Here is a 10,678-nt window from a genome sequence, read left to right as displayed (position 1 = left end):
ACAAAGGTTGAAAAGTTTAGCATGAACATGCCACCACTAATTAGCAAGAGCCGCCCCTGCTTGTAATAACTGTAAAAATGTCTCTTAAATTTTAGTTGAACCTTTCCATGCATAACAAGTTAGCTAGTTTAACGATTCACTTAGGGTAGTTATAATAGCAATCTTAGTTCCAAGCCTATGAATGAGGGAAGCAGATTAATGCTCTTCTTTACGTTTCTCAATTATGGATTTTTGCGTAAGAAGTCTCTTATGCTCCTTCTCTACTACCACTGCTAAATGCGAGAGCGCATCCCCGAGCTTGGAAACCTTCTTTGCAGGGAATAGGGATAGATCATTGTCTTTGAGTTATCAAGGGATTCAGCCAAATGTAACAAGTGATCCCTGAGACCTTCAGCTTCAATACTCTGGAAAAATAAGCATAATGAATGATGCAGAGACAAGAAGTGCTTCGTCTTCCACAGAAGGCAAGGCAATACCTAATTTATAGAACAATAACTATGATGAAGCCCTTTTGTTATTCCTAGTTTTTTCCTTTGGGAATTACAATTAATTTGTTATTCAAGCCTGGAAAAATTTAGACAATTAAAAACAGAAAAGGTATTACAGATAACATAAGTGATCTAAGACAAATGTTAAATAGAGAAAATAGCGTTGCAGCACAGACAATAACAAGTTCTGATAACTTAAAGGAGGAACATCAAGGTACTACCCTCAACAACAACAAAAAATCTAGTGTAGTCCCATTAGTAGGGTCCCTGGGAGGGTAGAGTGTGGCAAACCTTACCCCTATCTCATGGAGGTAATGAGATAGAGAGATTGTTCCCAAAAGATGGTGCACTTCGCTTTATCTAAGTTAATCTAGTGTAGTCCCGTAAGCAGGGTCTGGGGAGGGTAGAGTATACCCTTAAACAAAACAGCTCCGTGGCTCATTGGTTTAATTTGCACCGCGTGTGAAACTGTTATTCCATTCAGTGTGCACTCGGGTTCGAATCCCAGTAATGTTGAATTTTGTCCAACCTCCCTATTTCTAGTTAAATTAGCCTAAAATAAACCAATTGAACTAGAATACAACTTATTACCTATTATAGAAATGCTATTACTTATTCAAATCGGAATTGGACACAATAATAAGTTATAAAGTAAAACCTAAGTTGAAAAGATCAAATCGAAATTGGACACAATAATTTACTTGTTCAAATCGGATTTGGACACAATAATAAGTTATAAAGTAAAACCTAAGTTGAAAAGAAACCTCCAATTCTGCAAATTGCTAGTGCTGTTTGTGTTGATGGCTTGATGCTACTACGGCTTTCTCTTAATTGTAAGTTCACGAGATATATCTTCGAAGCTTTTAAAATCAAGTTCAACATCTCAAAATTCTTTTAACTTAGAAGAAGAAAACTGCTATTTGCAGTTTTGATGATTTGACAAACCAAGGGGATCTTGCAAGGAGACCTGATCCTTTGCGACAATACGTGAACAAATGACAGCTGGAAAAAGTACAAAAGTTGGTGAGGTTGGTGCACATTCTCCAAGCTTGACAGAATCCTCGGCCAATAGCATGGCTTCCAAGGTTGTGTTTATTTGATGTAAGGCTTTTCTCAACAGACACAAACTTAGTTTTTGCATTCCTGAAATTCTCAAGAACTCAAGCAAAAACCACTCCATCGTGAAGTATTTCCTCAAGAGCAACAGGGACCTGACAGAGTTGCATGTGTCTTAGTTGTCTTAGGGTTATACTTCAGTACTTATCTTGTAAATCTATTCTTATGTGAGGTAACTTAGTGGGCAATAGTGTTATTGCTTAGTTTCTCTCTTTGTAGTATAGTTGCTACATTGATGGGAATGGATTTAGAGGTAAATTCCTAGGTTGCAAGCTGTTATAATCTGAATCGTTGCTCCGTTTGAGTGAAATGAAGTTGGGTTGAAAGCCTGTGAGGACAAGTCGTGGTTTTCACCGCCCTTGAGCAAGGGGGTTTCCGTGTAAACTGCTTGTGTTATTTACTTCACTTCTTGTACCTCTTACTTACTGTTCTTGTTGAGTCAAGGGACCTGGTTCATTGACTGATAGTGGACGCATACATTCCATCAAAAACACTTATGAGTTGGAACAAGGCCAACAAAGTGAAAGAAGAAAACGCTTATGAGTTGGAACAAGGCCAACAAAGTGAAAGAATAAAACGCTTATGAGTTGGAACAAGGCCAACAAAGTGAAAGAGTTGATTTAACTTCCTTAAAATTTGATCCCGGAGAAAGGTTACCAATTCGAAAATATCATCTGAATGACCGTGATGCAATAAGAAGAATGTATCTTCAAAATGGTCCTTTTTTACCTCAAAATCATCAATTTCCTTGGTCAGATTTTTATTTTTATGGTGACTCATGTCGTTTTAATTCCGAATGACTTCGTGAGTATGATTGGTTGGAGTATAGTGTAACAAAAGATGCGGCATTTGTCTCTATTGCTATTTGTTTCAAGATGAAAGCATTAATCAAGAAGGAAGCGATGTATTTTCAACCATAGGGTTTACAAGTTGGAATAAGAAACGCAACCTTGATGTGCATAGTGGTGAACCAAACAGTGTTCATAATCAATCAAGACGAAATTGTGAAGATTTACAGAGACAAAGACAATCCATTCAAAGTGCATTTTCTAAACAATGTTTAATAATATAATATTTTTATATCTGTTGAGGAATTGACCACATGCACAGCAGTTCCCTGAAGCTTCAGTATTTTACTTCACTAGTCTGTTAGTCATATTCTGCTCTCTTAGTCCTATTCTGTTAAACACGTTAGTTAATATTAATTAAGTGATTAGTTAGTTAGAAAGAGATTAGTTGTAGTCAGTTACAATTAGCTGGCAACACTGATTCTATATAAACAATAAGATGTACATAGTTCGAAAATATAATACAATGGAGAAAAGCTTCCACAAATATCTTCTTCAATTTCTTTCTTCTTTCTCTTATTAGCTGTAATTTGACATGGTATCAGAGCCAATACAACAGTGATCTAGGGATTCGTCTTCAAGCATCTTGGGGAAGTACGAGAGATTGTTATTCAAATCTAGATTTCGTGCTCAATCCTCATCAATGGTTTCGTCTTCAGGAACTCCAGCGGATTCTGATACAGCGGCTCCAACACCTAGAATTGGAGCTGTATCTTTACTTGATTATCATCACCCTCTGCATTTGAGTGCCTCTGATGGACCAGGTTCATTGCCGGTGGGAATTCAACTTGTAGGGATGGAAAACTACATGTTGTGGAATCGAGCAATGAAGGTTGCACTCTTAGGGAGGAACAAATTAGGATTCGTGGATGGATTAATTACCAGAGAAACGTATGGATCTGCGTTGGGACACCTCTGGGATCGCTGTAATGCGATAGTTGTCTCTTGGTTGACAGGAAACGTCAGTCGAGATCTGTTAAGTGGAATTCTATTTTGTTCAGATGCATATTTGATTTGGAAGGAACTCGAAGAGAGATTTAACAAAATTAATGGCTCAAGGTTGTATGCATTACATAAGGAGATCTTCACATTGACGCAAGGGACTAACTCGGGATCAGTTTTCTATTCGAAACTCAAAGACTTGTGGGATGAATATGATTCAATGATGCCTCCTTCTTCGTGTAACTGTGAGAAATCGAAGGAATATCTCGCTCAACTCCAATATCAGAGGCTGTTGCAGTTCCTAATGGGGCTAAATGAGGGTTATAGCCAAGCTCGAGGTCAGATCCTCATGAAATCAAAGATGTTGAATGTCAATCAAGCGTATGCTTTAGTTGTACAGGATGAGAGTCAAAAATTAGCAGCTGGTAGTAACTATGCTAATCATGAAGGATTAGGATCTGCTAGTTTCTTTACTTCTAAGAATACAGGTCCAGGATATAAGAAGAAGAATTGGAATTCTATTTGTGATTTTTGTCATATGAAAGGACATCTGGGGGAAGACTGCTACAAATTGTTGAAATGTGATCATTGTGGGAAGACTGGACATCTGATTGGGAAGTGTTATCAACTAATAGGATATCCTCCGGATTTTAAATTCAAAGGAAAGACAACTGCTCATGCTAACTTTGTTGATGCACAGGCTAGTCTTACACAGAAGGAAGGCACAGTGACAGTTCCTGAAGATCAATACAGAGACTACATCATGTGGAAGCAAATGACAGAAAAAGGTCCAACCTCTGAGGCTAGTGCACACCTAGCAGGTAAGTGTTTCTCAGACTCAAATAATCTGATTAGTTGGATAGTGGACTCTGGAGCTACAAATCATATAACTGGGACTAAGAATTTGTTATTGCATGATACTACAGTGGGAACAACAGGAAATGTTCATTTACCTACTAGGGAATCTGCTAAGATCAGTCACATTGGGAATTATCCATTGTCTGGAGGTGACTCACTTAGGAGTGTTTTATGTGTACCAACTTTTAAATTCAACCTATTGTCAGTGTCAAAAGTAACAAAAGAGTTGAACTGTTGTGTCAAGTTCTATCCTGAATACTGTGTATTTCAGGATCTTTGCACTGGGAAAGTGAAGGTGACTGGTAGGGAACATGAAGGCTTATACATACTCAATACACATCCTACTGGGAGTCAAATGTATGGAGGGAAGTCTATGGCAGTACATGGACCTTCTGACCCTGATATATGGCATAGAAGACTAGGACATATTCCCATGGCAGTTTTAAGGAAAATTTCTGTTTTCAATAATAAAGATGTGTTTCAATTACAGCATTGTGATGTCTGTCCTATATCTAGACAAACAAGACTACCTTTTCCGTTCAGCACTAGTAGAGCACCAGATGCTTTTCATTTAATTCACTTGGATGTATGGGGTCCCTATCATGTTGAAACATCTAATGGAATGAAATATTTTCTCACTGTAATTGATGACTGTACTAGGTGGACCTGGACTTTTCTACTAAGGCTGAAGTCTGATGTATTTGAAATCCTTAAAAATTTTATAACCATGGTATTCACTCAATTTGGGAAAAGGATCAAATCCTTTAGGTCTGATAATGGTTTAGAATTCTTTAATAAGTCTTGTGCTGGCTTGTTTCACCAACATGGTATAATACACCAGAGTTCTTGCCCCTACACTCCTCAGCAGAATGGAGTAGTAGAGAGAAAACATAGGTATATCCTAGAAACAGCTAGAGCTATCAGGTTTCAAGGGTCTTTACCACTCAAGTGTTGGGGTCATTGTATTGAAGCAGCAATCTACATTATCAACAGAGTACCCTCTTCCGTATTGCTAAACAAATCACCTTTTGAAATGTTGTATGGTCATGCTCCTTCCCTAGCTCACATGAGAGTAATAGGGTCCTTATGTTATGCCTCCATATTGCCTAAGCAAGATAAATTTGCTCCAAGAGCAATCAGGTCAGTGTTATTAGGATATGGTGTCACTCAGAAAGGGTATAAGTTGTACAACTTGGCTACCAAGTCTGTTTTCATTAGTCGAGATGTGGTGTTCTATGAGGACCGGTTTCCATTCAAACAGCATGTTACAGAGAGCTCTTCAGTTCATGATATTCCACCTCCTGGCTCTTTGGATAGTGCAGCCACTACACCTCTTACTTCTCATCATTTTGATGATTCTCATGTTGCCTCTCAGAGTGAAGGAGCATCTGGATTATCTCCTACAGAAGAGGAGGATGATGAAGAGCATGCTGCAGATATTTTGCCACCAGAGAATGTTGCAGCTGTTTTGCCACCTTCTCCTCCAACTTTGAGAAAATCCACTAGAGCAGCAAAACCTCCAGTATGGTTGCAGGATTATGTGAGTCATAAGCCATCAGGAGCACACACTTGTATCTATCCCTTAGCAGATGTACTGGAATACAACAACTTGAGTCCTAGATATCAGGCATATGTTGCTCAAATTTCTATGCAATCTGAAATCAAAGCTTTAGGACAATTCTACTTGGTCCATAATTGATCTACCACCAGGGAAGAAGGCCATTGGATGTAAATGGGTATACAAGATCAAATACAAAGCCACAGGAGAGGTTGAAAGATTCAAAGCTCAATTAGTTGCTAAAGGATATAACCAAAAGGAAGGCCTTGACTACCAAGAGACCTTTTCACCAGTAGTGAAAATGGTAACAGTAAGGGCAGTGGTGTCCATAGCAGCTATGAATAGGTGGGACATTCATCAAATGGATGTTTGTTGCGGAAGCCGAATATATAGAGAGTGATGGAATCACAACTGCTATATCCAAAGGTAGCTAATAAATAGTAGATGAGACAACAATAAAAAGAAAACCAGGAATTAACGAGGTTCGACAAACTTTTGTTTTCTTTTGCCTACTCCTCGAACACAACCAACCAATATTTATTTCACTCCAAAAGATTACAAGTGAAATACTACAAGAGAGAAAGAAGATCAAATGCCTTTGAAGATGAGAAGGCAAGTGAGAGGTGTGTTACAAATGAATTAGGAACTACCTATTTATAGGAGTGAATTCTTCCTATTGATGTCATCCATGACATCACAATATTTGTCAAAATGTCAAGATTTACCTTGTAAAACCATTTTATGGTTCACCTAAATTTCACCTACAAAAGATGTTATCTTGACTTTTGTACCAATGAAGAATTATCTTCCTAACTACCAAATCTTCACATTAATTCATCTTTGAATCTTGTCAAATTTAACAAATCTCCACCTTGGCAAGATTCTTCATTTTCAACTTTCTCTCAACAACTTTTGATTGTGTCTTCAACCTCAATCTTCAATGTTCAACAATGTTGATCAAGTTCAAACAATGTTGAAACTTGACCACAGTCACCACTTTTGTCAGCATATCGGCAGGATTATCCGTAGTATGAATTTTCTGCACTGTGACTCCACCTTCTTCTATGATGTCTCGTATGAAATGATATCAGACATCAATGTGCTTCGTCCTTGCATGATAAACTTGGTTCTTTGCTAATTGAATAGTACTTTGACTATCACAAAATATTGTGATTCCTTCTTGTCCAATACCAAGCTCTCTAAGCAATCCTTGAAGCCAAATTGCCTCCTTCGCAGCCTCTGTAATTGCCATATACTCTGCCTCAGTGGTAGACAAAGCAACTGTTGATTGCAAAGTAGACTTCCAACTAACTGGTGCGTTTGCAATAGTGAAAACATAACCAGTAGTTGATCTTCGTTTGTCCAAATCACCTGCATAATCTGAGTCACAATATCCAACAAGATGTTGACTATCTTTATGCTCATAAACTAAGCCAATATCTACAGTATTATGAATATACCATAGAATCCATTTTACTGCCTGCCAATGATCCTTTCCAGGATTATGCATGTACCTGCTTACAACTCCAACAGCGTGTGAAATATCTGGCCTTGTGCAAACCATTGCATACATCAAGCTACCAACAACATTCGCATATGGTACTCTTGACATATATTCTCGTGCAACTTCATTCTTTGGTGACATAGCATCACTAAGCTTAAAATGAGGAGCAAGCGGAGTGCTAACCGACTTCGTTTTCTCATTCATGCCAAATCGATTTAGTACCCTCTTCAAATATTCTTTCTGAGATAAAAAAAGCTTCTTTGAATGTCGATCTCTTTTTATCTCCATGCCAAGAATCCTCTTTGCCTCGCCCAAATCCTTCATCTCAAACTCCTGTTTTAGTTGAATCTTTAGCTTCTCAATTTCCTCTTGACTTTTAGAAGCTATCAACATATCATCAACATATAGGAGAAGATATATAAAGCAATCGTCTTCAAGCTTGCGCAAATACACACAATGATCGTATTTGCTTCTTATGTACCTTTGTTGCAACATAAACTTGTCAAATCATTTGTACCATTGTCTAGAAGATTGTTTCAATCCATACAACGATTTTTCAAGTTTGCACACCATATTTTCTTTTCCATCAACTTTGAATCCTTCTGGCTGAGTCATGTAGATTTCCTCTTCCAAGTCTCCATGTAAAAGTGCAGTTTTTACATCCAACTGAACTAGTTCCAAATTCAACTGTGCTACCAAAGACAACAAAACTCTAATGGAGGAGTGTTTCACAACTGGAGAAAATACCTCATTATAGTCAATTCCCTCCTTTTGAGCGTATCCTTTGGCCACCAATCTTGCTTTGTAGCGAACATCTTCTTGGTTAGGAAATCCTTCTTTCTTTGCAAATACCCATTTGCACCCAATTGCTTTCTTGCCATCCGGGAGATTGGCCAATTTCCATGTATGATTCTGATGAAGGGACTGCATTTCTTCATCCATGGCAAACCTCCACTTATCTTCTTCTGAACTTTGGACTGCATCTTTATAAGTGATAGGAATGTCATCCGCTGCAATTGAGTCCGCACAAGCCACCACATCTATGAGTCGAGCAGGTTTTCTTATTGACCTTTTTGGCTTGCTGGTTGCTATTGATTCAAGTTATGGTTGAGGTTCTTGAGATGGAACCTCCCCTCCGACTGGCTCTTCTTCCAGAGGAAAAACTTCTGTTGTTTCCTCATTTGATCCATGTGTTGGAAAAATTATCTTTCCCTCAAACTCCACCTGCTTTGAAGCACCATCAGTTTGTTTGACTTCTTCAATTGTTACCTTATTTGTCAATGCTGATTCATCAAAAGTAACATCCCTGCTGAAAATAATTTTTCTTGTCTCTGGTCACCATAAACGATATCCCTTGACTCCAGAAGTAATTCCCATAAATAAAGCTTTCTTTGCTCTTGGGTCCAATTTTGAATCCCTTACATGATAATATGCAATTGAGCCAAATACATATAAAGAACCATAATCTTCAGCAGGTTTTCCATACCATTTTTCTAATGGTGTCTTCCCACCTATAGCAGCAGATGGTAGACGATTAATGAGGTGGCATGCATATGTTATTGCCTCAGCCCAAAATTTTTTGCCCAAGCCAGCATTGGACAACATACACCGAACCTTCTCCAGCAAAGTTCGGTTCATGCGTTCTGCCACTCCATTCTGTTGTGGTGTATTTCTGACGGTGAAATGTCTGATGATGCCATTTTCCTCATAAATTTTCTAAAAAAGATTATTTTTGTATTCTCCACCATTGTCTGTGCGAAGACACTTGATCTTTTTGCCACTTTGAGTTTCTATCATCGCCTTCCATTTGAGAAAAATTCCCAATACTTCATCTTTTGTTTTCATCGTATACACCCACAGTCTTCGGGAAAAGTCATCAACAAAGGTTACAAAATAGTGTTTCCCACCTAATGAAGGTGTTTTGGAAGCACCCCAAACATCTGAATGAACATAATCCAAAATACCTTTAGTATTATGGATAGCTGTTCCAAATTTAACCCTTGTTTGCTTTCCCTTGACACAATGCTCACAAAACTCCAAGTTGCAAGTTTTTACTCCTTTTAGCAATCCTTGATCTGATAAAGTTTTCAAGGATTTTCCTCCAGCATGTCCCAAGCGCATATGCCACAGCCTGGTCATTTCTGCCTCCTTGTCGTCATTGGATGTTGTTGCTGCTGTCCCAATAACTATACTACCTTGATAGTGGTACATGTTATTTTTTCTTCGAATTGCCTTCATTACCACCAGCGCACCGGAGCATATTCTCATTACACCATTATCTGCAATGACTTTGAATCCCTTTGACTCTAGGGCTCCAACAGAAACGAGATTCTTCTTCAAATCCGGTACATACCGAACATCTGTTAATGTTCTAGTCAATCTATCATGATTCCTTAATCGAATTGAACCAACACCATATGCGGTAAGAGGATTATTGTTTGCGGTGTGAATAACTCCACATTCTCCTTCTTGTAAATCAACAAACCAATCCCTATTGGGACACATATGATAGCTACAAGCTGAGTCCATCAACCATACATCAGATGATTTGGATGGATCTGTTGTAACTAGTGAGAAATCAGAGTCATCACAATCAGCGATATTTGAATCCATGACAGCCTTCCCATTATTTGGTTTGGCTTTGCTTTTCAACTTTGGGCAGTCTTTCTTCTAGTGCCCTTTTTCTCGACAAAATGCTCATTCATCTTTGCTGAGTTTGAATCTTGACTTGGATCTCCCATTCTTATGATTTTGAGAACGACCTCTCACAGTCAGGGCTTCTGCTTCTCCGCCCTTTTGTTTTTCTCTCTTTCTTTGTTCATAACTATATAAGGCATAACAAACTTCTTTGAGAGATACTTCATCATTCCCATGCAGTAGAGTAGTTTCAAGGTGCTCGAACTCATCGGGAAGTGAACTTAACAACATTAAGGCCATATCTCCATCCGTAAAAGTCACGTCCATATTCCGCAAATCTGTCGCCAACTTATTAAAGCTGGTGATATGATCATTCATTGTGCTACCAGGAATATAAGTGAAGCGTAACAGTCTTCTTTTCATGCAAAGTTTATTTTGACTGTTTTTCTTCAAGAATTTCTCCTCCAATGAATTCCATAATTTATTTGCAGATGTTTCCTTCGTGTATGGATACTTTTGTTCTCTTGCTAGGTAAGATCGAATGGTACCGCAAGCAACACGGTTGATAATCTTCCAATTTTCTTCTCCTACACCGTCTGGTTTTTTTTCTTCTATGGCAATATCTAGCCCTTGTTGAAAAAGAACATCAAGGACCTCGCCTTGCCACATTCCGAAATGTCCTGACCCGTCAAAAATTTCAACTGCAAATTTTGCATTTGACACAATT

This window comes from Solanum stenotomum, chromosome 5 (assembly GCF_019186545.1).
Source record: "Solanum stenotomum isolate F172 chromosome 5, ASM1918654v1, whole genome shotgun sequence".
NCBI lineage: Eukaryota > Viridiplantae > Streptophyta > Magnoliopsida > Solanales > Solanaceae > Solanum > Solanum stenotomum.
This window is presented reverse-complemented; position numbering follows the sequence as displayed.